We start from the raw sequence: 27,224 nt of genomic DNA on the forward strand, positions 1-27,224 counted from the left end.
TACAAAAATCAAGTATTGACAAAAAGATAAAGAAGACACTGAAAATCAAGAACATGGTGAAATTTTCAAATGGGTTTTGAAACAACAAACCAAAGCTCTACTGTCCTACCAAAATTAGAATCACCTTTAAGGTAGCCCAATCTCCTTTTATGCACCAATACACACATGGATCTCCTGTGCGTGCAAGAGTTCCCATATTCATTTCAATGGCAAGGGCACTGGTTTGCATGCAAAGAGTTGTGTCCTTACTGAAATGAATGGGCAAGACAGATTACATGAGAACTCTATGTGCACATCAGAACACCTGTGTAAGGTCTGAATCAGAGAGGGGAGGATCAGTATACAAAAACAACCATAAACTGGATCTATTATTAAACACCACCACATTGACCATGAGACACCACACTCCATAGCAAGGACTTAAATATATATACACCAACCTATCACTGTACGAAGAAGTTCTAAGTATAATAAATTAAAAAAGTATTGGGTAAAAATGAGCATATATGTGTAATCTGTACTTCAACCACACTACATTGTTATCCCTCTTTCATAAGCATCCCTCTTCCCGATTCCCCCAGAGATTTATTAGAACAAAACTGTCAACCAAATCCCCTCCCATCCAAATATCCCATCTACTCCAGTTTCTTTTTAGCTTTCCCAATGTAGCCATCTTATCTCACATTCTACCCTAAGCTAATTTTTTGTCCGGTTTCTCCTGGAGCAAAGTTACTAAGTCAACTTCCCCCTTTACACTACTGAGAGAATGTATTGTTAATAGGCAGTATAAAAATGATATAAGCAACTAAATAAATAATTTGACAAATTCACCGACAAGGAATACTGCAGGAGAGGGGGGGAGAGAGTGCACCCTATCCCATAGTCCAGGGACTTGGTTCCCTCCACATATTTTCAACAACAACTCCAGCCCCAGCACCAAGTTTTCTATACCTGCTACAGGTCATTACTTCCATAAACCTCTCTCTGGCTGCTTTTCAGCATTTCCATCTACACCCTATTCTCAATTCTGTCCTGTTCCTCTCTCCAGCTATCCACTATCCTCTTTGGGATCCATAACTTCCTGTTAGCAAGATGTATTGCTAGTAATTCTGAAGTGGGCCAATGCTATTTCTTTGCAATACCAAATGAAAACTGGGCTTGATGAAGGCTCAGAGAATATGTATATGAATATCTGCTCATGCGTATGAAGGGATAGTTACTTCAAGCTTTAAGAAACAGAGCTTTAAGAAACAAAGCAATCAACAGCTAAACCTAAGCAGGTTTTCACGGGGAATTTGCTTTTTCATTTCAGTATGTTCCTCCAAAAGATGGAAGTACTAAAACAGCTTGTTTTCTCCCCATCTCTTTCCTTTGAAATGGCTGAACCATTACCCTGAAACTTTCCAAAACAAATTCAGCCAGAGGCAAAAACAAAACAAAACCTGGCACAGAATGCTTCTCAGCCTGAATAGTTTAAGTTTGGCAAATTAAATTGAAAAGAGGGGTTATAGGAGAATGAAATGTAATTCAGTGCAAGGCAGTTAACTCTTACCTATAATGAGGAAGTTATTAACTCATATGAAAGTCTTACAGCATTTAAGGTAACTATTAATTAGGTCATCCTCCCATATTTACACCACGTTATTACGATTTATGGACACTGAAGCTAAAGGCTGGGCTGTGTGCATGCTACAATTTTGAAAGTGCATAGAAAAAACACAGACGTAAAAGGGGTGTATAGTTTGGTGACAAAAAATACTTGAAAGGGTGCAGACAACATCTGCTGAAATCACAGAATACTGAGTAGAAGCCGAATAATACTTTTAGTAGTTGGAGGAAGGTCATCAATATTCTTATCTCTTTAAGAAGTAAACAAAACCTAAGTAAATTATCTGAATACACAAAAAGTACAAAAACAAAAAAACAAGAAAACAAGAAAAATTACATAAACTTGCTTCATCTGCACGATTTATACACATCACAGAACTCAGCTTTTCTTGGCAAAGAGTTGAAATACACGGGTTCAAAAGCTGTTGCAGTTCTAGTGTGGTGTACACACAGCACAAGCTAAATGCTGATCTCTTCCGGCAGGCCTACCCAGTAGAATTTTAAAATGTCTGGCTGTTATTTTAATCATGTATTGATTTTATAGGTCTTTAATCAGTTTTGTATATTTTATGATATTTTTATATTTGATGTTGTTCCCCACCTCAATCCAGAGGGAGAGGCATCATTATTATTATTATTATTCATGTATCCCAGTACAAGGCATACCTAGCTATATATACATAAAACATTAAGGTGATGTCTGGCAATGCATGGCACCAAGGTTCTGAGCTGTGACACTCTGGAAGTTCTGAGCCATCAGAAGAACTTTATATGCTGGAGGCTCTGAGTTACGAGAACTTTTTGTGGCTAAGCACAGCTGGGAGTAAGGGGGTGGCTGGGAAAGGAGGCCAGGCAGCTCGCCGGCACACGTGCAGGCCTCAGGTAACTCCTGTGGGTCAGTGAGTGGGGGGTAGGGGAGTCCAAAGAATTCCCAGTCAGCCTCGAGTCTGGTTTTTCCAGGCACCCACAGAAAAGCCAGACATGTATGATATTTTGCAATAAAGTACTTGCGCGCAGATGGTCTGCACGAGCCAAGCTAGTTACAAATTACATTTCCAACCATTCTTCCATGGAGAAGCTGTAATAAAGGGCAAACGTGATACCTAGCTTTTACATGACCATTGAGTGATTCCAAGCAAAAAACTATACTGAAAATGATAGTCAAACTACATTAAAATGGGAATCTCCATCTAGAATGCGAGTGGGCGGGACCTGTGGCCCGCAGCACTTTTGGATCCAGCCCATGGCCTTCCCCACTCCACATTATGCTTTCACACACAAAAAAGTGTAATTTTCTAAACCTAATTGCAGGGCAATGCAGGTGATGGGAGGGGGGTGGAAACCGAGGAAGGAAAGTCTAATCCTCCTTTCCCCAAAGACCTCAAAGCTTACCCCCATGCTGCGATTAGGCTTAGAATAAAAGGATATATTTTCTTGTTCACTAACACCTTATTTGCTGGCCAAAAAAACTATGTCTGTCTATAACCAGCACCCATATTTTCAGGTGTGAACCTTACTTTTATTTTTACATACATTTCTGTTTATGTCCCTGCTTAGACTCCTCTGTCTACTGAAAAAGAGCAGCTGTTCCAAGGCTTTATGGCTGTTTCTTTTTTATCCTGATTGAAATGGAGAGAATTGATGCCTCACTTTTCAACCATTTACCATCTGATTTCCACTTGTTTCCATGAAAGGTTGCTCAAGAGTTGTATTAGCAACCAATATCTGGCTTACATTCATTCCAGAAGATCTTAAAAACCTACCTCTTGAAAAATATGACTAGAGATAAACCACTGACCACATATATTTCCAGGCCTGGCATCAGCATTTGGCGTATTGGGGCATTTGCTAAGGAACATGTGCTCCAGCAGGGCACCTTCCTTGGCTACCCCAGTACGTCACTGCTACTTGGACTGCAGCAGCAACACTGCAATGGCCAGGAGCCAAGCATCCATTAATTTCCTGGTTCATTACAGTACCATCTCTGGGTAAACTACAAGAGATCATGAGGAGAAGGCTGGAGGCTCCAGCAGCACCACATTATACTTTTTTGCAAAGTTGACAAATCGAAAGCAAGAGATAGCAAGTTTTCAAACAAAATATGTAAGATGCTCACAACTATGTTTTGTGCTGATGACCTGAAAAAAGCAGAGGCACCTTGCCTCTGTGGGTTGGTTCACGTGTAAAAGCAAACCATGGCTTGGCACTATGTGACAATATGACCTGGGTTGCACAACATTGTGGGTTACTTTACCTGGGGTGGTTGCTACGTTGTGCCAGGCACCCAGCTTACTACGTTATGCAAACGAGGTGGCAGGGATTGTTTGATGGTTAGACAACTCTCAAACAAAACATGACTTGTTTTAGGGTTATTTGAGGGTTATCTAAACATGAAACAGCCCCTGCTGCCTCAGTTCAAAGGACACAACAACCGTCAGAATGGCAGGCAGGCACATGGCATGATTTGGCAGCCCCCGTAGGTGAATTAATCCACCATGGGCTATCATGTTGTGCAAACCTGCCCAATCTGTCACCTTTCTACCTCGCACAACCCCCAATTTCTGCCAAATAATAGTTTGCAGTTACCTCTAGATCATCAAATTATGGTTTGTGCTCACTTTGTGTGCACTAGAGATGTAAAATTTCCAGAAATGTTGAAGTCATGGGGAAAAAACATCCCCCCCCCCCGGAAAAAATTGATTTTTTTTGGAAAAATTGATTTATTTTTTTTTGCAATATTAGCACTTTTTAGAGATTGGAAGTCACTTTGTTACTTTAGGAACATAAAATGTAATTATGTACATGTTGGTTTGGACTAAAATTATCACGTTTGGTATATTAAAAGTACAGTGTATTCAAGCAATTATTACAAATTGAATTTACTTTTTAAAATTTTTACTTTTTTGCAACAAATGGCGCTACAATCTCCTGAACTGTAAGGAACATCTGAACAGTAAAGAACCTCTTTAGTTTTGCCAGTTTATGAGCAGGCAAAAAACAATTTAAAAAACACACAGAAGAAACCATCAACATTAGTAACAAAGAAAATTATATCTCTGCTAGTCCTCCACAGTGTCAAGCAGACATAAAGTACCCATTCCTATAAAAAGAACTGAGAAAAAAAAGGGGGGACCAAGATTCAATGAACATGCACGAAATTTAATCAGACTCGTTTTCTGAGCTATAACTATTGCTAACAGTTTCAGTCTCTGCTTCAATGGCAGTGCCCCCTTGAGGCAGAAATGTATCTTATTTATTTATTTATTTATTTAAGCATTTTTATGCTGCCATTCAGCCAAAAAAGGCTCTCATGGAGGCTTACAAAAGTATTTCTTGACAGTCCCTGCCCACAGGCTTACAATCTAAAAGACATGACACAAAAGGAAAGGGGATTGGGAGGGAGGAGGGGGAAAAGGAAAGCAAATTCAGGCACTACAATCTTAATTGCAAAGTTCAGCAGTTACAGTTGACAGTTGGCAGCAGGAGGGAAGGGGGCTCTCAGCTGGAGCTGGACCCAGGCACGGTGGAGAGGTGCTTGGCTGCTGCTGCTTCCCTCACTGGTGGCCTCTGCAGAGACAGTTGGTGGCAGGAGGGAGGGGGCTCTCAGCTGGAGCTGGACCCAGGCACAATGGAGAGGTGCCTGGCTGCTGCTTCCTCCCCCACTGGTGGCCTCTGCAGAGACTGTTGGTAGCAGGAGGGAGGGGGCTCTCAGCTGGAGCTGGACCCAGGCACAATGGAGAGATGCCTGGCGGCTGCTTCCTCCCCCACTGGTGGCCTCTTGCTCTTGCATTTGAGAGTTGTAGTCTCAGTTTGCAACCTAGAACTTGCTTGTACTCAGTGCACAGAAATTGTAATAATCTGATACTGCACATAGTTTTTAGAAATCATTTGCAGAAGTAAATATATGAATACCTTTTGTTAAACATTTTATTTATCATGCTAAAATAAGAATTTCATAATCCATTCTTCATTGTTTTCCATTTTTCCAATTTTTTGGGGGAAAAAACAAAAAAAAAAGGCTTCAGGAAAAAACAGACCACCACCATCCCCAGGGTTTTTTATTCCCAAATTTTTCCAGGCCTTCACATCTCTAGGATTGCCCTGTGTGCACCAGGATCAATCAAAACCTGATTTGATGTGCAAGAAGCACAAGATTTGGTATCCCAAACCAGTTAACAGTTCCTGAAAAATATGATTGAGAACTTATGGCTTAATGCTTAGGACTGCTTTGTTGTCTTTCCCGAAGATATACAATTTAGTTTGGGGGAATAACCCATCTAAAATGATATTAAAACATCAGAGCTACAAACATGCAGTAACTCTAATTTTGTAATTTCAGTAAGGAGCAATGGCCTTGAACCAGCTTAGAACCCATGAGCTAATGAGATTTGACAATGTGATCAACTCAAGGAAGCTGCCTTTAACATTCAGAAGAAATCTCATTTGTCAGATTGTTTCAGTATTTACGGCTGGGTTGTTGACTATAATGTTGGCTTTAGAGTGAGTCAGGGATGTGAGGCCAGATAGGGTGGTAATTCTAACTGACTCTGTCAGGATTGTTGGTTATTCAGAATGGAGGTATGGGATATAAATGTGATTTGCCAAATGAAATATGGTATCTGCATTCCAATCTATTGGTTTGGTTTTGTTGACTTCCGAAGGTTCAGGCTGCTAAGAATGGCTTGGACATGAATTAACATGATACTACCTTTGTCTTCCTTGTAAGTCTAGTGTTAAGTGGAAGCTTAACAAGGAATGTGAAAAACATAGGGAAATGGATGTCATGGGAGGAGGGTTTATTCCTTTGTCCAAACTTTGGGGACTTCCAGATTTTTAGTTAGCAAGGATGGGTGAATCAAGCTAGTCTGTTAAGGGCTCTTCAGAGTGAGTTGTTTAGCACTGAGAAGACTGATTTAAGCCTCTGTGAAGTATGTGGGGTGTAGAAGACCGCTAATCATATTTCATGAGATTGTCTGAGGTAGAGGGACGAGAAGGACTTCCTTCACAAACTGAATTAGTTGGGTGTTATGATTCCATTTATAGGGACTGGCTTGGGGGATAAATGCCTTTGAGGGTTCAGTGTTGGTGTTTTTATGTATGTTTAGGGGGTACCAGAATATGTGATCAGCTGTAGCTGACAAGTAGTATTGCTCTTAGGTGTGCCTTAATGTCTCAAGCAATAAGCACCAAATTGAGGGGGCTGTTGAGTAGGGATCCAGGCACAGCAAGAATGGTCCTTCTGCTGCCCTATGGCTGCTCCACTGCCACCCCCCCCCCCCGACAGTACTCCATGCTTCAAAGAGGCCAGGATGAGCCCCCCCCCGAAGGCTAGTATCGCCTCTTAAGCCCCTCCTTTGGCCAGTGTCACCACAAAGCCTCACCAATGCTGGAGCTTGAGGCATGTCTCTTCATTACCCCCCACCCCTGCAACAGCCCTCCTGCGATCAGGCAAGCCTAACGCGGAGTGGGGCATCAGTGTCTACAGTGTTTAATAAATAAATGAATAAAAATAATGTCAATAAACGATCACCTTTTTAAAAAAAAATCCCTAGGTGCACACCCTAATGAATTGTGCTGCGCATGCCTATGGTATTGCTACTGCCAGTAGGTGGCAGTAATAAGGTTTTTTTCCCCTTTGGCCTTGCTTCGCCATTAAAGCTAAGGAGGAGGGTTATGATCTAAGTCAGAGCATCTTGTTGACCCCTGGTTTCAATAACTCCAAAACCATCACATAGTTAACTCTATGCTACTCCATAATTAAATGATAAAGAATTGAAATAGTTTTGAAAAGGTTGCATCTGGCCGGGTGCCATCTTTTAGAGGTGTTACATGTTTTCTTTATAAACTATTAAATTCAGAGATCTGGTTGAAAGACCCCTCCTATACTAGGATATGGTCAAACATACAGACTTTGAGATGGATAGCACAAACAGACCTACTATTTGACAATCTTCTCCTTTCACTTCTTCCTCAGTGAATAGCAGAGAGCTGGCCTTCACAGTGGCAACACTGATCACCTGACATTCTACTACACCATTAACTCTCTAATCTGCTGGCATCTATAGAAAGGGATTGCTTTTTCATACCTGGTGACAATGCCTTAAAATCCACTCATTTGGGGCTACGATTTTCCAACTTATCAAATCCATTACAAGCTACATTATTCCTTTATGCCCTCTAGTGGTACTATTAGGTGGCTTGCACCAGCTACATGTACCTGCTCTGAGTAGTAATCTGATAACACATCTGCTTACAGCAGCAAAAATTTTGATCACTGAACAGTGGAAGAGAATTAAACCGCTGTCTATAGTGGCATAAGGTTCGATAAGTTGCTGAAGGTTCTTCTTTAATTAATGGCAACATGGATCCCAGTTACAAGGATGTAACAAGTACATTTGGTAATGTACCTTTACCAAAGCAAAACAGAACTGACATTCCAGACCTGAAAGGTTTAAAAACATCTTTATTATGTAGCTGGTATAATATATCTGCTTTTATATTGCTCTAGTAATGTAACATGCTTGGTGTTTTGCTTTGATGATTCCCCATAAACTGCACTTATTGAGCAAGTTGGTTTTTTCAGCACCTTTTCCTGTGTACTCTACATCCTTTAGTACCTTGAAGGAATTCTCTTTAAATGTTTTTCCCTCCACTACTTTATTTCATTTTGATTAAAAAAAATCTGAAAATGAACATTTAAAATAAACAGATTACCTACTTTTAATAGGATTTTCATATGTTACCTACCACAAACCTTCAAGCTATACAGTTAAATATATAACAGGAACTGTTGTTACAACCCTTATATCATGGATCAAGCATTATGATACAATAATTAAGCAACAAAAGTGTTAAAATATAAAAAGAGTTATATAAAGAAACTGATGTGAAACTTCACTTGGGAAATTATGAAACACTATGACTCCAAAAAACTTGATAGTGCAGCCTTGTATTTAATCACTTGTGTATTTGCCACTGGGAACCACAGTGCGTTCATAGAATTCTCATAAGATGAGTGAGAGCGCTGGTGAAGGAGGAACAGAGCAATCAGTCCCTTGCTTTGCCAGCTCACTCAACTTCCATGGTGCCTGTGTAGGAACTACTGCCCCTTTCTCCACAGCCAATACAGAAGCACAGTGGGCTAGCAAAAGAAAAATGAAGTGCTCTGTTTCTCCTTTGCCACCCCATTTGGCTTCCATGCTGGTCACAGAGGAAGTGAAGCCACTTTTCCCCCAATGAGCACAAAAACACAAGGGAAAACAGAGTGCTCTCTTTCTCCTTTGCTAGCCCACTGCACTTCTAGCCTGGGGGGAATGTATTAGCCTGTTTTACTCACAAGAGTAAAGAGCAAGCAAGTAAAGGTTTGTGCAGACTACTAACAAGAACAGATTAATTAGAACAACTTTTACTATAGATGTGTGTATTTAGTAATCTAGTTTTTTCAAACATCACAGAAAACCTTTTCCAATAGGAATGAAGACTGTGGCCATCATTTCAATCAGCACTTTGTTTCATGACTAGTACTTTAAGGGCTCAATCCTATGGGTCGTGCTCCTGATAGACAGAGGGCTCCAAATTCAGAGCCTTCCACCTATCCTATGCCCTGTGAGCAAGAAACAATCAGGGTGAGAGGAAGTCTCAGGTGATTTTGCTTCCGTTCCTCCATTTAAAATACAAAAAGCAGCTAGACAAAAACCTCTGAGTTCGTCTACCTGACTTACCTTTTCGTGGGTGGGGAGGAGACTAGAAAGGCCATAAGATACTGCATATCCCAGCTTCTCAGCTTCTCTCCCTTCCCCTCCCCACCCACCAGTACTACCCTTTTTCTCCTTTCTGAGTTCTCTTACGAGATCATAGTTGCAACCACATAAGAGAAGCTTTCTATTGCTGCTGAGAGAGAAGATTTATGCTCGGATCTCCTCCTCTGTTGTAGCTCTGTCTATGGGGACAGAGGAGACCAACAACATTCTCTGGTCTAGATTGCTCTCTAAACAGGTGAACCATCAAATTAGGGCCACTGTCATTCTCTATCCTTCCAGGCATACCAATTCTACTTTATGTGAGTTCTCAAAATACAGTCCAAGATGTGGGTTTATAAAGTGCAGTACACTCAAATACTACAATCAGAATTTTATAATAATGTGACATATCCTCCCATGCAGTCACATTTGAAAAACAAATACTAATACATTGCAATGCACAAGCACACTGTGTATTATCATATATTACAGCCTTATGTTTTTACAACTAGCACCATTTCTTTAAAAACTTGGAACATTTTTTATATTGGTAAACCGAAGGTTGGCAAACTCTACATTAGGAACATATGTACCATTTTACTACAAAATTCTGACCTGTTTCACATGACATTACAGCCCACGGTGGCTTAGTTTACCCGCGGAGGCTCTTGTGCCATGCTGTGACTTCTTGTGTCATGCAAATCCAGGCAACAGGGTCAAATCCAGGCAACTCTCAATCAATGGCTTGTTTCAGAGTTATTTCAGGATTGCCTAACTCTCAAACAATCCCTTCTGCCTGGGTTCACCAGATGTGACAAACCATGGGAAGTTGAGCATCATGCAAAAATGGTGCCCACAGGAGCCCGGCAGAACCCAAGAGCCCTTGGGGGTAAATTAAGCCAGAATGGGCTGTAATGATATGTGAAGAGGCCCACATTGTCATCAGTCAAAAAAAATTACAATCTCCATATTTAATTGAAATTTAATGTTTAGTTGGAGTTGAAGAAGGGGTTATGGACTTCATGGGGCATTTGCTTATGTTGCATTGAAATACTTGCACTGTATATGAATTAATCCCACTAATATGAGATAATCTGCATTTGAAATCGCACTGCTTCCATTTGACAGCATTAATGAAGTATCCAACCCAAAATATTGTAGACAGCGCAGTTTCCAAGCTCCCGGTTGAAACAGTGGCCCTACCCATCAATAAACTACCTCTAAAATCTCTAATGCAGTGCAAGCAACTGCCTTTGAAAGAAGAGGTGAGCATGCCTTTGCACATGTCGAAATGCCAACCATTATTATTACTGCACATGCATTCAGAAAGACAATGAAAACTATGTTGCGGGCTCTAGATAGAGCATTCCAGTACAATTTTACTTCAATGAATTTAAAAGGCAATTAAAAGAATGAGATAGTCATAGACTAGCAGTAATATTTGTACTATTGTAATTACATTTTAAAAAGTAGAGATGAAAGTTAAGATCAAAGTTACCATACAAAAACATCAATACAGAGTAACAAAAACTATTCTGTAGTGAAGTGTTTGTGTAATCTTTTTTTCTAATTATATTTAAATATGTTGTTTCCAAAGTTACAGCTCTCTTGGCAACATATCAAACCAAAATACAGACGTTCAATATCTTACACAGGTAAATATTATACAGAGTACAGCTTTACATCATTTTTCATTCAGAGCTATCTTTATAACCTCGCCGGGCCTGTTCAGACAACACGCTAAGCTATGGCGGTTAAGCATTTTGAGCTAAACATTATAGCTTAGCATGTCATCTGAACCATGACTTAGTGTGTCATGTGAAACATTCCTAACCATGGTGGCTAAATAACCACGGTTTAAACATGCTCACTAAGCATTTGTTACCAAACAGTCCCCAGGGATAAAATCATTAAAATTAAAAACATCTAACTCTGTTAGGGCACAATCCAATTCCATCCATCCTGGATACTCTGAGGATTAGGAGTATCCAATGTAGAGCAGGATATACAATAAGCCTCCCGCTCTGCATTTTAGCTAGACAGGTGTTTTCGCCCATCTAGCAGAGGCTTCAGTGAGGGAGACAGAAGGACGGCTGGGGAGAGCTTGTATCTCTGTGTCCCCAGTCTCCTCTGCTTTCCTTGAATCCCTCTTCAGGGGGATTTATAAAGCATATTCCCAAGATGAAGAGTTATTGCCTCCCTAAAACTTCAAAATACATGGCTGTAGGGTCAGTACAAGAGAAAGAGTGTCCAAGGTCAATTATCTGTCTTTCCTGCCTATTACTTACACTTGGGAAGATATGTTTGACTTTTTTTTAGTTAGCTCCCGAAGAAACTCTCTACAATAAAGAATTCCAGCTCTGGATACATTAGGAAAAAACAGCTTAAGAAAAACACAGCCAAGATCAAGTAGATATTTACCAACAAAAAGATAGCTATAGTAATATTGGTAAGGCATGTGCATAGTGCTCCTTGGCTGCAATACTCCCCAAAACAGATGGGTAAGAAGGGTTACTGTCCCTTCAGTTATCCTTTTTATGCTACAAGGTGGCAATTATAACAACATTATGTTTAGGGCTACTCAAAGCAATTAGTTTCTTATATGGGGAAAAAACAGATATAGTTTTTGAGAGCAGTCTTAATAAAAGATAACGGCACCCTAAAAATTGAAGAGTAGCAGCCTTGCCATTTATTTTTTAAAGAACATTTTTTGGTTAGGGTTAATATGCAGGTTTACAACTTGTAAAAAATATTAAATGACATTACATGAGGATTGGAAGAAAAGTTTGATTTCAAAACAGAAAAGCAATTCTGCAGAGATAGCTGTTTATTAAGAATACGTTCCACCTCTCCAGCCCTCCAAAGACAAACCACAGAGCAGTGTGCAAAGCTAGACAATCTGGGCAGCCAGCCATAAAACATCACTTCTGTAGCACAGATACTGCTTTCACTCTCTTAAGCCTTCCACAGCTGTAAAATATAACAAGAGGGGCTCTGGTAACCAGCATTTACTGCCTCAGCCTCTTTATGATTCATGGGTTAAAGCTTGTACATAAGCTGAATCTTTTCTTAAGATAGAAAACCACACCCAAATAAGTATGCAAAGTTAACATTATGGAACCATGAAGAAAATCAAAATATGTTCTATGCTGACATCTGACACCGTTCATAATAACTTTCCAGTGAGAAGTACAGCAAAAATAACTTACAGTTATAGAACATTTAATAAGAATAAAGAAATGAGACCAAATACTTAAAAACATTCAGAATGCATTGTTTATTACTTGAGAATAAAGTCACATCAAATATGTCGAAATAGAGGCAATTTCAATTGAAAATATTGCTTTTAGCTCCAAACCTTAGTCAAAATTCAAAGCATTATACAGCATCCCACACATAGCTATACACACCACAAAGGTGAGGGGACCCACTTGAGCAGCACCCCATGAGGAATGAAGAGATGTCATCAACAGTAAAAGCCAGTCACCTCCCCATGTATGTGCAGAAATGCTTTGTGCCTTTCTGGATCCAAGCACTTAGTACACACACTTCAAAGCAAGTTCCACTGAAATCAATGGAACAGTCTTCCAATTTAGAACACTTCTGATTGAGCTGCAAGATATATCAGCATGAGTGACTCATCTTTCTCTACAACTTGCTATATTTATCCACTAAATACAAAGATTATGCAGAACTGAAAGTCAATTCTGTAATTCAGTTTGTTATTGCCAGAGCATATTGCAATTCAGCAAAATATCTTGGGTCTTTAAATTCTCTTTGACCTAGCTGATATCTTTATAAAGCTACTGAAAACCTCTAGGCATTATCACCAGAAGGCATCAGCTGATACTAAATTGGCTAGACTGCAGCAGCATCAGGCACTTAAGAGGTTTCTTATCATTCATCTCTAGTACTAAAATGGACTGATGAACTCCTTCCTGCAGCTTCAAGACCAGGGGGGAAATGTTCCAAGTATGACATTATCTTGTAATCTGAATTTTAACTGGGATTTTTTTAAAAAAACAACAACGCGATGATTATGATGATGTCGCATCAGAAGCCAAGAGCAACCTGCAAAGTAAGGAATATGAATCCTGACCAGAATGCAAAGTAATAATCTTTTATAGTTCATAATATGTGGAACAATTTAGTAGATTCAAAAATGTATACTGATCGAAACATTTAAAATGGTTTTGTATGAAATAATTAGATAACTAGCATCAGTAACAGATTTTAAAAGGCAAAGAAATTAGCATATAGCCCTTTTGTGAATAGAAATGGGGTGGGAGCTAGGCTTTAAGTCTGCAGTGTTCTCATAGGGACTTTCTCTAGCAATTCTTTCCATCTGAAAGCCTTCCTTTGCTGAAGTAGAAGGCTGCCCCACCCCTGACCTCCTCCTCCAGCTTGTTTTGGAAAGAAGCCAGATGACAGCATTGGGAAAAGTGCATATTTATCTCAACAAGACCAGCTGCATTGAGCAACTAAATGTAATTTAAAAGTATTATCCATTCTCCCTCACACAGGGGCCTTATTTTTTTTATGCCACTAAGATTCCGAGTGCTAAATCATGTTCAAGTTGATGTTTTAGTAGGTATATTTCTAAAGGCTATATTTTTAGATTTAAGTGTTCCAAAATTGGCAATCACTATGGCAACCATTTCCCTTGTAAATAAAGCTGAATTCTCTACAGATGGAGATTCGTTTGCATTTTTAAATAGAAGTATAGGGGAACATATTCAAATGTTTAGACTTCCCTAGACTGACTATTAGCATACACAAAAGACATTATGTGGCGTCTTAAAATACAATTTTGAGTTACTCTGTTTTGATGCTGGAGTTTCACACCCCGCTAAGATGTCTGAAGACTTAACACCCTTCCCTCAAAACACACACACACAAAACCTGTTGGCCATATGATTCTTCTATATTGATAATGTGATCCTTGAATTTATGACATACTGAATATTGATGGGATGTAATATTTAAAGCAGTAAAAAATGCTGAAATGCTTAATTACCATCCTAATATTTGTTTTCCCGAGAGGATTAATAACCATTGCCAAAAGCATACATCTGTTCCAAATTCAAGAATAAATCAAGAACCACAAAAGTAATTATGTAAGACCATTCTTTCTCAGCAACAGGAGGATGGGAGGGAGCTATTGGTCAAAGAAGGTGATTAAAGGATCTATTTCAGACAATTAAAAAGAATCAGCCTTGAAGATCTTCAGAATATTAGTATGCAACAGAATTTCAAAATACAGAACCCTTTTGCTATTACTATAGGAGATACATTGAAGGAGCATATTATGAGGTTTGGAACCAAGATCTTCTACCTGGAGGTCTCATTAGCTTATTACCAGGGCTTGGGTCAACAGATAAGTATATGACCTATTTCCTTGTCTTTCATCTCTCCCACTGGATAGTAACTTTCCTTACCTACTAAAGAAAAAGTTGATGCATTTCCCAAGCCATGACAGATCTTCCAATAACAAAAGGGACATGCTGCTTCAGGGCTGATGGCTTAGGAAGACCCCTGTCCTTGATGAGCTATCACCCACTTAGCTGAAGAATAAACTAACATTGGCATAATACTCAGAAATGCAGATATTAGAGAGCCAATTTCATCACTCTGTGAAAGGAAACCAACATAAATCCAATGTGCGGTAAGATAATGCTTTTGAAGTGACTTAGTCTTCTTGTGGACATAAGAACATAAGATGAGCTGGATCAGACCAAAGGCCTGTCTTTGCATCCTGGTTCCCACAATGGCCAAACAGATGTCAATGTGAAGCCCACAAGCAATACAAGAGGGCAATAACCCTCCCCCATTGCTGTTTCCCAGCAACTGATAGTAATCACAGGCACACTGCCTTAGATCCTAGAGTTAGCACTTAGGCATCATGACTAGTAGCCATTGATAGCATCCTCCATGAATTTGTCTAATCCCCTTCTAAAGCCCATCTACACTAGTGGCTATCACCACATCTTGTGGTAGCAAATTCCATAGTTTTAACTATGCAATGTATGAAGGCATACTTCCTTTTCTCTGTCCTGAACCTTTCACCATTCAGCTCCATTGGATGACCCTATTATTGTGAGAGAGAGAAAAAAATATTCTCCATACCATGCATAATTTTATGTATCTCTATCATGTCTATCCCTTTTCACTATTTTTCTAAACTATAAAGCCCCAAATACTGTTTCTCACAGAATAGCTGCTCCAGCCCCATGATAATTTTGGATGCCCTTTTCTACACCTTCACCTGCTCTACAATATTCTTTTTGGAATATGGTGACCAGGACTTTGCATAATACTCCATGTGTGGTCACACCATGAATTTGTATAAAGATTTTATGATATCGGGAGTTTTATTTCGACCCCTTTACTAATGATCCCTAGCATGGTATTCATGTTTTTCACAACCACTGCACATTGGTTCGACATTTTCATTGAGCTATCCACCACAACCTCAACATCCCTTTGCCCTGGTCAGTCACTCCCAGCATGACCATTTTCACTGTCAGAATGTATGGGAATTAAATGGATAGTGGGAAACAGAATAGACTTGGTTTTCCATTTTTGCACTGAAAGAGCTATCTTTAGGAGTCCTGCGTCTTATTGAACTGGTTAATTCTTAACCAGTGTCACTATCAGTTTTGCAGTGAAAGCATCTACTCAGAAGGAATTAAGAATACATCCTAATTATTTTGGTTGCTGCATGACTAGCAATCTCTCTTTCATAATGTACCTCTCTTTCATAATCTTCCTTATATATCCATCTGTGCACATTCCAGGTGACAAAGTGGAAAGCAGCATCATAGCTTGCTTCTAATGCCCTAAAATATCAAACTATTAGATAAGCTAAAATTGCATTTAATAACATAACCAAGTAGCCAATCTAAAAACTACAATAGAAAAGGAATATATTACTTTAGAGAAAATAGCCTCCTCTACCTTTTCTACCAAAAGTACCTATGGGAAAATATTTAATTGAAGACTTACTAAAGAACTTGCACAGAAAGGAAACTTATGTATGCAGATATTATCCGATAAAACAATTGAAAGATTAAAGCACGCCTTTAGCTGTGAAGGCAATATTAAATATTTCTGAGACACTGTTTTGAGATCAAAGTTCTCATTTGGGTGTTAGTCGATAGAAAGGCTAAAGGGAAGGGGGCATCAACAACTCAGTTGATGTCCAGAAATTCCAATGACCAATCATGAATATTTTTTAAAAATCATGACATAGTGGAAGCTATTCAACTCTTCTCTTTCAGGATTGTGGGAAATTAAATAATAACTTGACAGCCACATAAAATTTAGAAGATTAACTTTGCTTTGCTGATGTCATGACAAAATCTATAACCCCATAACTGTTAAAACAGATATATTATTCTTTATTCCTTATGTGGGCTTTTTCTCATCCTAGATTTTAGTGCATAAGACTCAGTTGATATGAAAAACATGTGCAAAGATTACTATATTGTTTTGTTTGCTCCTGCACACATGGAGCTTATGTAGCGAAAAAGTCTCCTAGCAGATTACATTAAACTAAAAGCAAAGAATGGTCTTTATAAAATGCCAAATTAATATATCTAACTACATTATATTTCAAATGAGCCATAATAATCTTTTCTGTTTTTTAGAAAGCACCATAAACAGCCTTCTATGCATGAATTATGACACTTCTAAGGAGCTCGGGCTCCAACACAAGTGAAATAGATTTTTTAAAAAAATACTTTGAATAAACTTAATCTGGCAGAATTTTGTGCAAATGGAAATGCTACTTTGGTGCCGATTGTTTAGTAATTCATGGTTTGTTCCTTTTAGTCATAGTTACACTGAAAGGGGGTGGAAAGGGGACAACTGGCCTCATTAAAAAAAATCTTTTCCAGCAAACAAAGAAATAATACAGATGCCACGGGAAACTGCGTTCTAAAACAATGCAGAAAGAAATGTTATCTTTTTATACTTGACTGCAGGTAATCAAGGCTGAAGTTCAAGTTTTGTCCACTTGGTTACATTCATTAGCTTTTCCATTCTAGCCACACTTAAACCAAGACAAATTGCCAAGGCTAATTATCACTATTTTCCAAACATTACATCACATGGTAATGAGAGATGCTATCAACAGCATGCACACACTAAGGTAATTTAGTATTCATCCTTTTCTATAATTTATTATTTCTTCGATTTTTTTCCCCCATAAGAGGGATATTTGTTTCTGGTTGGTTTTTTTTGCAGTGACAAGGAACTAAGTACAAAATATGTCTGAGAAAAGCAGTTTTAAAAGTATTCAAGGCTATATTTTAACTTCAGAATGTAATGGCTTGCTATGGGGAAATACGCCATAGATTTATTACGTATTACACCATGAAAGAAAATTACGTATTACAGTAAACAGTCCAGATCTGGACCTATGGCACAGGGAGCTGTATGCACTGAACTACTTAAAAGGCCTTTTCCATTTTTAACTTTTCCTGCTTCCATATTAAGAGACACGAACGGCCCTCCTCTTACCTTTGCTTCGTTTCCTTCTGGGGCTCTTTGGCAGCTTTCGATTCAGTCTCCTTGAAAAAGAACAAGTGAATATTTTGTCTGGCGTCTGGGAGTTTCACTAGCGTGCTCCTTTCTTTAATGCTTTTTCTTACAAAAAGTACCCGTATTTTTCACGTTGAATACGAAAAAAATCTCACACGGCCAAGAAAGTCAGGTGTTTTTTTTCTTTATTATTTATGCCCGTTCCAATTTTTTTTAAAAAATCACCAAAAAATAACCTGCCACAAAGGAGGAGGGAAGGGGTTGGGGAAATCAGACAAGAAATCAACAGTATCCAAATAGAAGAGCTAAAAGCTCATTTGATTCCAGCCCAGAGGAGGAGTAAGTGCAGCAGATGCAGGTCCAATTCCAAAACAAAATTATTTTTACTTCCAGTGAAGCAAAACTAGCAGTTATGAGTCTCCAGCTAGAGTTTTGCACACAGAATTTTGTTTTTAAAATTAAACGTACGTAGTTGCAGCAAAAATGTACTGTTGGGATGCGAGAGAGTGAAAAATGTTATGCTTTGTAGTTGATCACAACACGGCTTTTAAAAATATGTGTTGGGAGATTCTCAGTTTATCTGGATGAGCATCTGAATATTATTTTCGAAAGTGCAAATTAAAATGAGGAAAACTGAACCCATCCAAAAGTTTAAGAGGGAATAGCTCAGGAAAAACAAAAAGGAGCCACAGGGGGATCCAGAAGAGTCTCACATAGGGATCCAAACCAAAGTACCCAGCAGTGTATCTCTAAAAAGGGAGAAGAGAAGGAACACAAGCAGAAAAAGGATCTAGCAGTCTCTCTCGGGAAGATCCAACGGAGAGAAGAATCCAGGCAGTGTCTCAGAAGGCAAGGATCCACAGCTGCCAGGGAAATCCACCAGCTGTGCCTTTCATATGTGGATCGAAGAGAGGGAACTCCAGCAGTCTCTCTCATATACAGGAATCCTAAAAGGATCCAGAAGGTAGGCTTCTCGCTGAGGAGGGGGTCCACCAGTCTCTTTCATGAGGATCCACCCAACTATGCCAAACATAGGTGGATCAAAAAAAAAAAGGCGAAATCCAGTCTTTCTTTCTCACAGGGGCAGGATCCACAGATCCCAGGGCGATCCAGCAGCTGAGTTTCTCATAAGGTCGGTCAGTCTCTCTCCCCCAGTGGGATCCACCCAATCAGGAGCAGAATCCGGCAGCCGCTCGCTCGCTCTCCTTCCCCTCCGCAGGGACTCGATAGAGACTCTCGGGGGGGATAAGGGGGATTTATGCAGGCAGCGGCAGCAGGAACGGCTCCTCGGACGGAGCTTTCGCTTGAAGGGGAAGGGGATTGGGCCGCTGGCGGGAGAGGCAATGCCGCCGGGCTCAATGATGCTGCCGGGCCGGCCCTCCACTCCTCCGTACAGCCGCCGCCGCCGCCGCTTCTGTCCTCCGCTTCAGGAGCAGAGCTGCTGCCACCGCAGCCATTTTGTTACTAACTGACAAGAGCCCCGCCAGGCAGGCAGCGCGAGACCACAACGGGGAGGGGAGGGTGGAGGGAGGGAAGAGGAGAGAGAGACGCGAGAATTGCTCCCTCCCCTCCCCGACCTCAAGCAGGAAGTCTCGTCCGCCTCTCGGATCACGTGGCTGGGGAAACTGCATAAAAGAAAGCTCGGAGACATGCAAATGAGGCAGAAAGGGGAGCCAATGAGACAGTGGGAAGCGCTCGCTAGCCCCGCCCTTCTCCCCGTCTCATCTCGACGCGTGAGAGCCGAAACGAATGCCTTTCCCTGGCAAGGTAACTGCGCGGCGGCTTGCGAGGCTCTCCTCGGCTTGTGCTCCGTCCATCTTGTGTGTCACCTCATTTGCACAGAGAGACGCCTCGCGTGCGTTCTGCCCGCTTTGCAGATGGGGAGAAAAAGCCCCGGTGGCGAATGAGCTGGCAGGGGCTTTTGCGAGGGTCATTTTGCACGGGATAACATGTTGCGATAGATAACCGCAGATGTATTTTTCTATCTGTTTATGCACACGATAGAAGATTCGACTGACATGCCGGAATCGTTCCTTTTGCAGCCTCCTTCTGCTTCGACATTCAGCGGTTGTTCTTTTTAGCCCTGCAGAAACCCCAGCGCTGCTGCTTGGAAAGGCAGCCAAAAGCAAAGAAGACAAGATCCAGCCGTGCTACTACTAACACACACATAGATTTGCCTGATGCTTTCAGAGTCTGCCCTATTCAGTAGAGTCTGTCCCCTACAATTTAGTGGCTATTTAAATGCCCCCCCCGCACCCCTATGGAAAGATTGGGGCCACTGCCAGGCACCTGCCAAATCTAATTGCAAAAGAAAGCCTTGCAAAGGACGGAAGAACTGCCATCAGGGACCCCCAGAGATCTGCAAGAACCTCATATAGCAAAACAAACCAATCTGCTTGCCAATGTGAGGTGTGCCAGACAGGCTATGTGTGTGCACGCACCAATATATCACCTGTACTGGAATGCACCTTAAGCTACGGTTTCTGTGTGAAACCTATTGAACGTAATATGTAAATCTAGCCTTGGCACACACATATTTTTGTGGATGAGAACGTTCATTTCTTAGGCGAGAAGAATATGCATTCTTAACACAATGGGATAATAAATATCCACAGGATCATGTCATGTCTGTTTCATTGAAAAGCGGTGTGACTGCAAGGATTTTCCAAGTTGCAGCCCACAATAAGACTTGGGCCACCCCAAATCATACGCTTGCACCTCCAGGAGAGCATTCTCAATGCAATTGCATTTGGCCCAATGCTTGTTTGGGGTGCAAGGCACTTCAAAGCATTTGAGGTGGCCTAGACTTTATAGTGGGGTGTTTCCTATTGTTTCCTGGTGTTTCCCCCAGTTTCCTATTTGATTCTATCCACACCAGCTACTGTTGGTATGGGGACATGATGCTTGACTTAAGTTGTACCCAAACAAAGTATTTGGCTGGACATAACTCTATGCCAGAAGATTATGACAGTGACATCAACAGGTGTTAATGCAGAAATTAAGTAAATAAACAAATATATATATAATTAAAAGGGGGTTGTTTGAAAAATCTAGATGGCAGCTTATAACTCATTTGTAATAGCCTGAAAGTTGGATGATGACCTTATTATAACCAAGTAGTGAGTTTCCCCATTCCATTTTTTCATGTTTACTGTGCTATTGAGAATTGACCATATTAAGTGTTTGCATGTTTGAAAAGTTAATTTCCAAAAAAAGGGAACCATTTGACCCCACAGAAGCAGACCGTTACTCCACATTTGACCCTACAGAAGCACACTCTTATTTTTCAGCCTTTTCCTGCGGAAGGGGGGTGGGGAAACATTTTGCATCCAGCTGGACATTATTCCTTAAGCCAATTTAAGTGTTCTCTCCTGCAATTGTTTTAATGTTCAACCTTATTTTAACTGGCCTATAATATGTTGTGTGAATTGTGCAGTAACAACTGGCCTTCTTGTGCAAAATGTATTTTATATTGAAGGAACATATTTTGCTACAGAGAAGAAGGGAGGGTTCAACCTCTCTTCATCCCCTGCTCCCCGGGCAACCACTGGGAGGAGGGATTAGGTGCACTAAGCCCAATTCTCCACCACCACCCCATCCAGTCACTCCAGAGGGGAAGGGAGAGGATGGGGAAGCAAATGTGTGACGATGGAGCTCAGTCTCAACTACCAATCTCCATTTTCCATCTTCCTTCCATGGTTTGGAGGATCATCTGAAGGCAGCCAAGGTTTCGATAACTGATTGATTTGCTGAACATTGTTTCTCTTTGGCATTTTTTCAAAGTAAGTTTTCAAAGGACTATTGTGATAAGTATCCAGCAGGCCAGTTCTTTAAGCATCATCAGACCACTTAGAGATATTTTTAAGTATGTTCAGCGGTATATACACCTTTTAAAGAAAATACATAAATAAAAAGCAGCATTATGGCTTTATGGGATATTTGACAATGTTTGACTTGACAAGTGGGTGGCATGACAACTGTACACTACACTTAGCATCTCTACATATCATGGGGCTCCGCCAGTGAAGGGGGACTTAGGAAAGATCCCATATCTACCCAGCAAGCATAACTTGGGGATAGCATTTTCTGCTTTGACAGCCCTTTGCATGTCCCATTTGCAATCAAAGGGTATTTCTTTATTGCTCTTTTGGCTCCTGAACTGGAAGCACTTACAAGATGGTGTTCTCCCATCAATTATAATAACTTTCTATTGAGTTATATTATTTTAAGATGGATATCCCTCCTATTTCCCCAAGAAGAAAATTCAAAGTAGTGAAAAGACAAAATCAGCAATCTTTAAAATAACCCAATTAATAAATAGCAATAATAAGAACAGTTTGTAAGAACAGCAGTTAAAACAATAAACCAAATTCCTTCTTAAAGAGACAGTTTTTTTACATACTGCCTAAAGCAGTACAGTATTTGTGTCTGATGAATCTCTGTTGGCAGAGCATTCCACAAGGTGAGTGTAATCGCAAAGAAGCTTCTAGACCTTGCCTAGCTTCATGAGGCTGGGTGATCTGAACTAGTGTTTCAGATGATAACAAGCATGTGGAAGGGACGTGGAAAAAAATGGTCCTTTAGGTACCCAGGTCCCAAGCCATTTAGGGCTTTAATTCTGGTCAGAATTCTAGTCAATCTCTGGGTCTTTTTACCCCCAGTTTTGGGGTCATCTGCATTGGCACAGAGAGAAAGAAGTCTCAGATCCCTGTATGATGAGTGCCTAGTATAGCAAGTGGTACCAGTGTAGCAGGATAGTAAATATGAGGCACTAGGCAATCCTTCTGCCATCAACCCACAATAGTGCTATTTTTAGCTGTTGAGCATCAGTCTGACAGTGTCTTTACTTCACAGGAAAGAGATTATAATTAGAGCCATTTTTGCCACTGGAGGGAGACCACATTACTCAAGAAAGCAATAGAAAGAGAAGTCCAGAACAAAGCAAGGCAAAACCAAAATCAAATATCACAGCTTGATATTTAGACAAGCTGTTTTCTAGGGCAGGCAACTAGATTTATAAGCATGCAAAGTATTTTAGCAGCCAGATTTGAGGTTAACATTTTGCTTTTCACACAAAAAGTTATGATATTCAAAGAGAAGCATTTGCCAAGCCTAGCAACTTTTAGCAAACCTGATTATGTATGTACTGATGAGGGGTGGCAACAAATCTTGACATTACAGATGCTGGGAGCATTATTTTGCCTGCTGCACGTACAAATCTAGATGGAAGACAAATAAGTTATCAGGGAATAACTGAGCAATAAATTCAACAAAGAGTTCTACTTATGAAATGAGCCAAGTTTGTGATGCTCATAAATATAGGTCAACACTTGCAATGCCCTCCCCCCAACAATGTACCCAAAAGAACAACAGCAGGTTGTCTCATTGATACTTTCAAAAGGATTTTGCTTCTGACATAAGCCAAACGCCTGATACAAACAAACAGAATGGGCACAGCCATGTGACTTCATTGCTGATGTACAGTACAATCTAATTAACGGTATAATATGATTGCAGTGCCGCAAATTAAATAATATATAAAGCTGCTGTCTGATGAAAATGGTTTGTTTTGCTGTATTAAAAGAAAACATGCCAAATCTGCCTCCAGTTCAAGATTTAGTAAAATACCGTTTTCAGGCTTCTGGAATGGCTTTTTAACTATCTGTTTTTATGCAGTGTTTAAAATGTCAGATAATGTAACTACCTTCTAATTGTGTGAGATGTACCATGTGAAACTGATGCAAAATGAAAATGAGAGTAGTTCTTCTAATACACAGGATCCAGAAGGCAGGCATGTATTGGTAGCTAGTACGGTACCAAATTTGGATTTAAATTTCTATTTGAAATGATGGGGGTGGAGTGACGTTTGTTGGAATATTCCAAAATCTTGAACATGTGTCAAAAATGGCTAAGCACTATTTATTTCACTCATTTCCATGGCCCAATGCATTCCACAAAACCTGCAGATCCCAGCATTCTCTGTTCCTAGGCTGATTCTCAGCTCTCCAATTCTCCCATAGTTTCTTTCCCTACTGCTGGGATTTCTAATTGTTTACTTGTTTCATCAACAAAATTCTTGCTTAATTCCCCCCTCCCCATAACTTTCTGCTGCACTTTTGAATAATCTTAATGAAGCAAGAATCTTTATATATTTCACATTAATAAGTCTGGTGATTTGTTGGTGTTTCCTGAACTCTAAAATCTTTTATCTGTTCCCCTCTTCAAATCTGTACTTGCTATGACACCTTGGACTCCATCTGCTGCCTCTTAAATTCTTCACTTTAAACTATGTGTACTCTGATGGCATAACTTTTGGGTCACACAAGTGATCTAGTACGAAGGCGTGGGGGAAGCAACCATTTGAATCTGTGGCTTAATTGATAGCACTGCAGGCAAACTTTTTGATAGAACCTTAAGGGCACTTTGAACAGATGGACATGAGCAAAGCCATCGAAGAGTTTATAAACTACAATAATTTGACGTTAAAATAATTTTTCATTTATGGCTTTCCATGCCACTGGTTTGTGGCAGCAAAGATTTAGATCAGATTTTTGTAGGATGTATTGAAGGCTCTTTAGGCAATATGAAAAAGAAATAACATTCCAGTGTGTATGAATTTAGTTTCATTGCCTTGCACAATATGATGTAAAGAAGGTTTATTTTTAGTGAGAATATGACATCTTCCCACAACATTAAAGCAAGTCTCCCCCCTGCCATAGCAAATGGGGTCTTCCAATCCACCTCCCTCCCTCTCATTTACCCACACCATTAGCTTCTTTCCTTATGATAAGAACCCCCTCCCATTACATGAAAGCATAGACAGTCCCACCCCTCCCCTGTTGCAGGGAAAGGGATTGTTCTAACCCCCACCCAAGAAGCCCCGCCTTCACCTGGGCCTGAAAAGCAAAAGGTGACGCAAGGGGGTGAGAGATACAAAAAAGAAAAGGAAAAAGCCCTCCTTTCTCTCACTTACCCTGAGCCAGAGCCATTCAATATGGTGCCAATCTTGTACCTGGCCCACTCCTCCCTCTCTCTCTCTCTCTCTCTCTCTCTCTCTCACACACACACACAAATATACAATCCCCACCCACATGCAGGGCATCAAGGGAGGCCCTCCCTTTGCTCTCTGATTCGTCCTGTTCACACAATACAATCTAAGGGGGAAGCATGGGGCCTAGCAGCACCCCATGAAACCTGCCTGTGAAGCAAAATGAATAAAACCAAATCCAAACAGAAACAAAGGAAATCAGGAGGATGCAGGTAATGGAGGTCAAAAACACATGATATCAGATCTGACGCTGTTTGGTGCAACTTTTTAAAAAATGATCATGTAGTATTGATGTCAGATCAGGCACTGTTTGGCACAGAGCAAATAAACCAGCCCTGAACCATAGAGAAATAGCAAACTGTTTCATACAGAGCAAATAAACATACTGTTTTGCTATTAAAGCTTAGGCTTTGAACCTTTTTGAAGTTTCCAAATTTTCTGCATGTCGACACTACTCAAGCTTTAGTTTAGAACAAAATGAGCAAAATTGTTCTGGTAGATTTCTAGTAATAAGTCTTACAATAATGTTTTTTTATAGAATAAGAAGGCCTCTGATACATTTAGTATCAGCTTATTGCTTTGATCTGTTTGATCAGTATCATAATATTTATTATTGCATTTATATCCCGCCTTTTTTCCTCCAAGGAACCCAAGGCCGGCATACATAATCCTCCTCCTCTCCATTTTATCCTCACAATAACAACCTTGTGAGGTGGGTTGGGCTAAGAGCCTGTGACTGGCCCAAAGTCACCCGGTGGGTTTCCATGGCTGAGTGGGGACTAGAACCCGGATCTCCCGACTCCCAGTCCAACACTTTAGCCACTATACCACACTAGCTTTATATTCAGTGTATTGGAAAAGACTCTAGTTGAATTCAATTAAATTCATGTCTGTGCAGGTCCTGAGAGAGAGGAAAAGTAGGGTTAGATATTGACCAATGCAGGATTTGCAAAACAATAATTATTGCAAATATGGTGAGAGTGAGTATAGTTTCTTGCTTTTGTTTTTATATTTTCAGAATCTTGCATATTGTATTCATGTTGACAGTGTGTAGACAACTAATGAGGATATTTCCTCCTACTGCTAACTATTTAGGGGGAGTATCACTGAGCTGCAGCCCAGTATCAGGAAATAAGACACAGGATGGGTTAGGAGGTCATTGCTCACTTTGGGAAGAAATTAAAACAATGATCCATGAAATCAAAAAGGAATTCTCATATTATTAGTATTAGTATTAGTATTAGTATTAGTTTCCCGCCTTTTGCCCAATACTGGGCCTCAAGGCGGCCATTATATCTTATGATTTTTAAAAAGGACACCCACAAGACCTCTATCCAATCACACAGCACATCTGCCAACACAAACTGAACCAGAAAAATCATGGATCCATCACCCATGAGCGCTGCCACAGTGCAAAAACATGGATCTGAAGCAGGGATCCTCATGATTTTTACAGAGCAAATCCCCCAAGATGACAGAGCACATCTGCCTCCACAGGCTGAACCACAAAAAACAGGTCTGCCATGCGTGGCTGACTCCACAGTCCAGAAAAGTGGATTCGAGGCAGGGATCCTCATGATTTTTACATGGAAAATACCCCAAACCACAATCCAATCACAGAGCACATCTGCCTCCATGGACTGTATCAGACAAAACCGGGACCTGCCACTTGTGGGTGCAGCCACAACCAAAAACATGGATCCGAGACAGGGATCCTCGTGATTTTTACATAGAAAATACCCCCAAAGCACAATCAAATCTCAGAACTTGTCTGCTTTCATGGACTGCACCAGAAAAATCCAGCCCACTTGTGTGTGTGGCCACGGTGCAAAAACATGGATTTGAGGTAGGGATCCTCATTATTTTTAAATGGAAAACACCCCAAAGTACCATGAAATCAAAGAGTGCATCTGCCTCCATGGACTGAACTGGAAAAAAAAAAATCAGTGATCTACCATATGATGCAAAAACATGGATCCAAAACAGGGAGCTTTTTCATTTCATATGATTTTTACAGAGCAGACCACCCCCACCCCAAATCACAATCAAATTCCAGAACACATCTGTCTCCGTGGTCTGTACCAAAAATAAATAAATAAATCTACCACTTGTGGGTGTGGCACAAAAACATGGATCTGAGGCAGGGATCCTCACGATTTTTACAGAGAATACCCCCCAAACTACAATCCAGTCACAGAGCACATGTTAAGAACATTTGATAGATGATTAATAGATGGAGATTGAATGGCAGTAATAAGAAATGAAAATGACCTGAAGCAATTTAC

General features: G+C 40.3%; 1 protein-coding gene across 4 annotated transcripts in view; it reads right to left on the minus strand.

Moving 5' to 3' along the window:
* The window catches only part of TNRC6C (trinucleotide repeat containing adaptor 6C), a 544,733-nt gene that overhangs the window by 109,807 nt on the left and 407,702 nt on the right, over positions 1-27,224 (minus strand). The window contains exon 2 of one of the 4 annotated variants that reach the window (XM_063120372.1): positions 17,871-17,975. The exons of the other annotated variants lie outside the window; for them this stretch is intronic. The gene's annotated coding sequence lies outside the window, so the exon portion shown is untranslated. The remainder of the gene's footprint in view (positions 1-17,870; positions 17,976-27,224) is intronic. 4 annotated transcript variants of the gene reach the window in all.

This window comes from Elgaria multicarinata, chromosome 3, assembly GCF_023053635.1.
Source record: "Elgaria multicarinata webbii isolate HBS135686 ecotype San Diego chromosome 3, rElgMul1.1.pri, whole genome shotgun sequence".
In the NCBI taxonomy this organism is placed as follows: domain Eukaryota; kingdom Metazoa; phylum Chordata; class Lepidosauria; order Squamata; family Anguidae; genus Elgaria; species Elgaria multicarinata.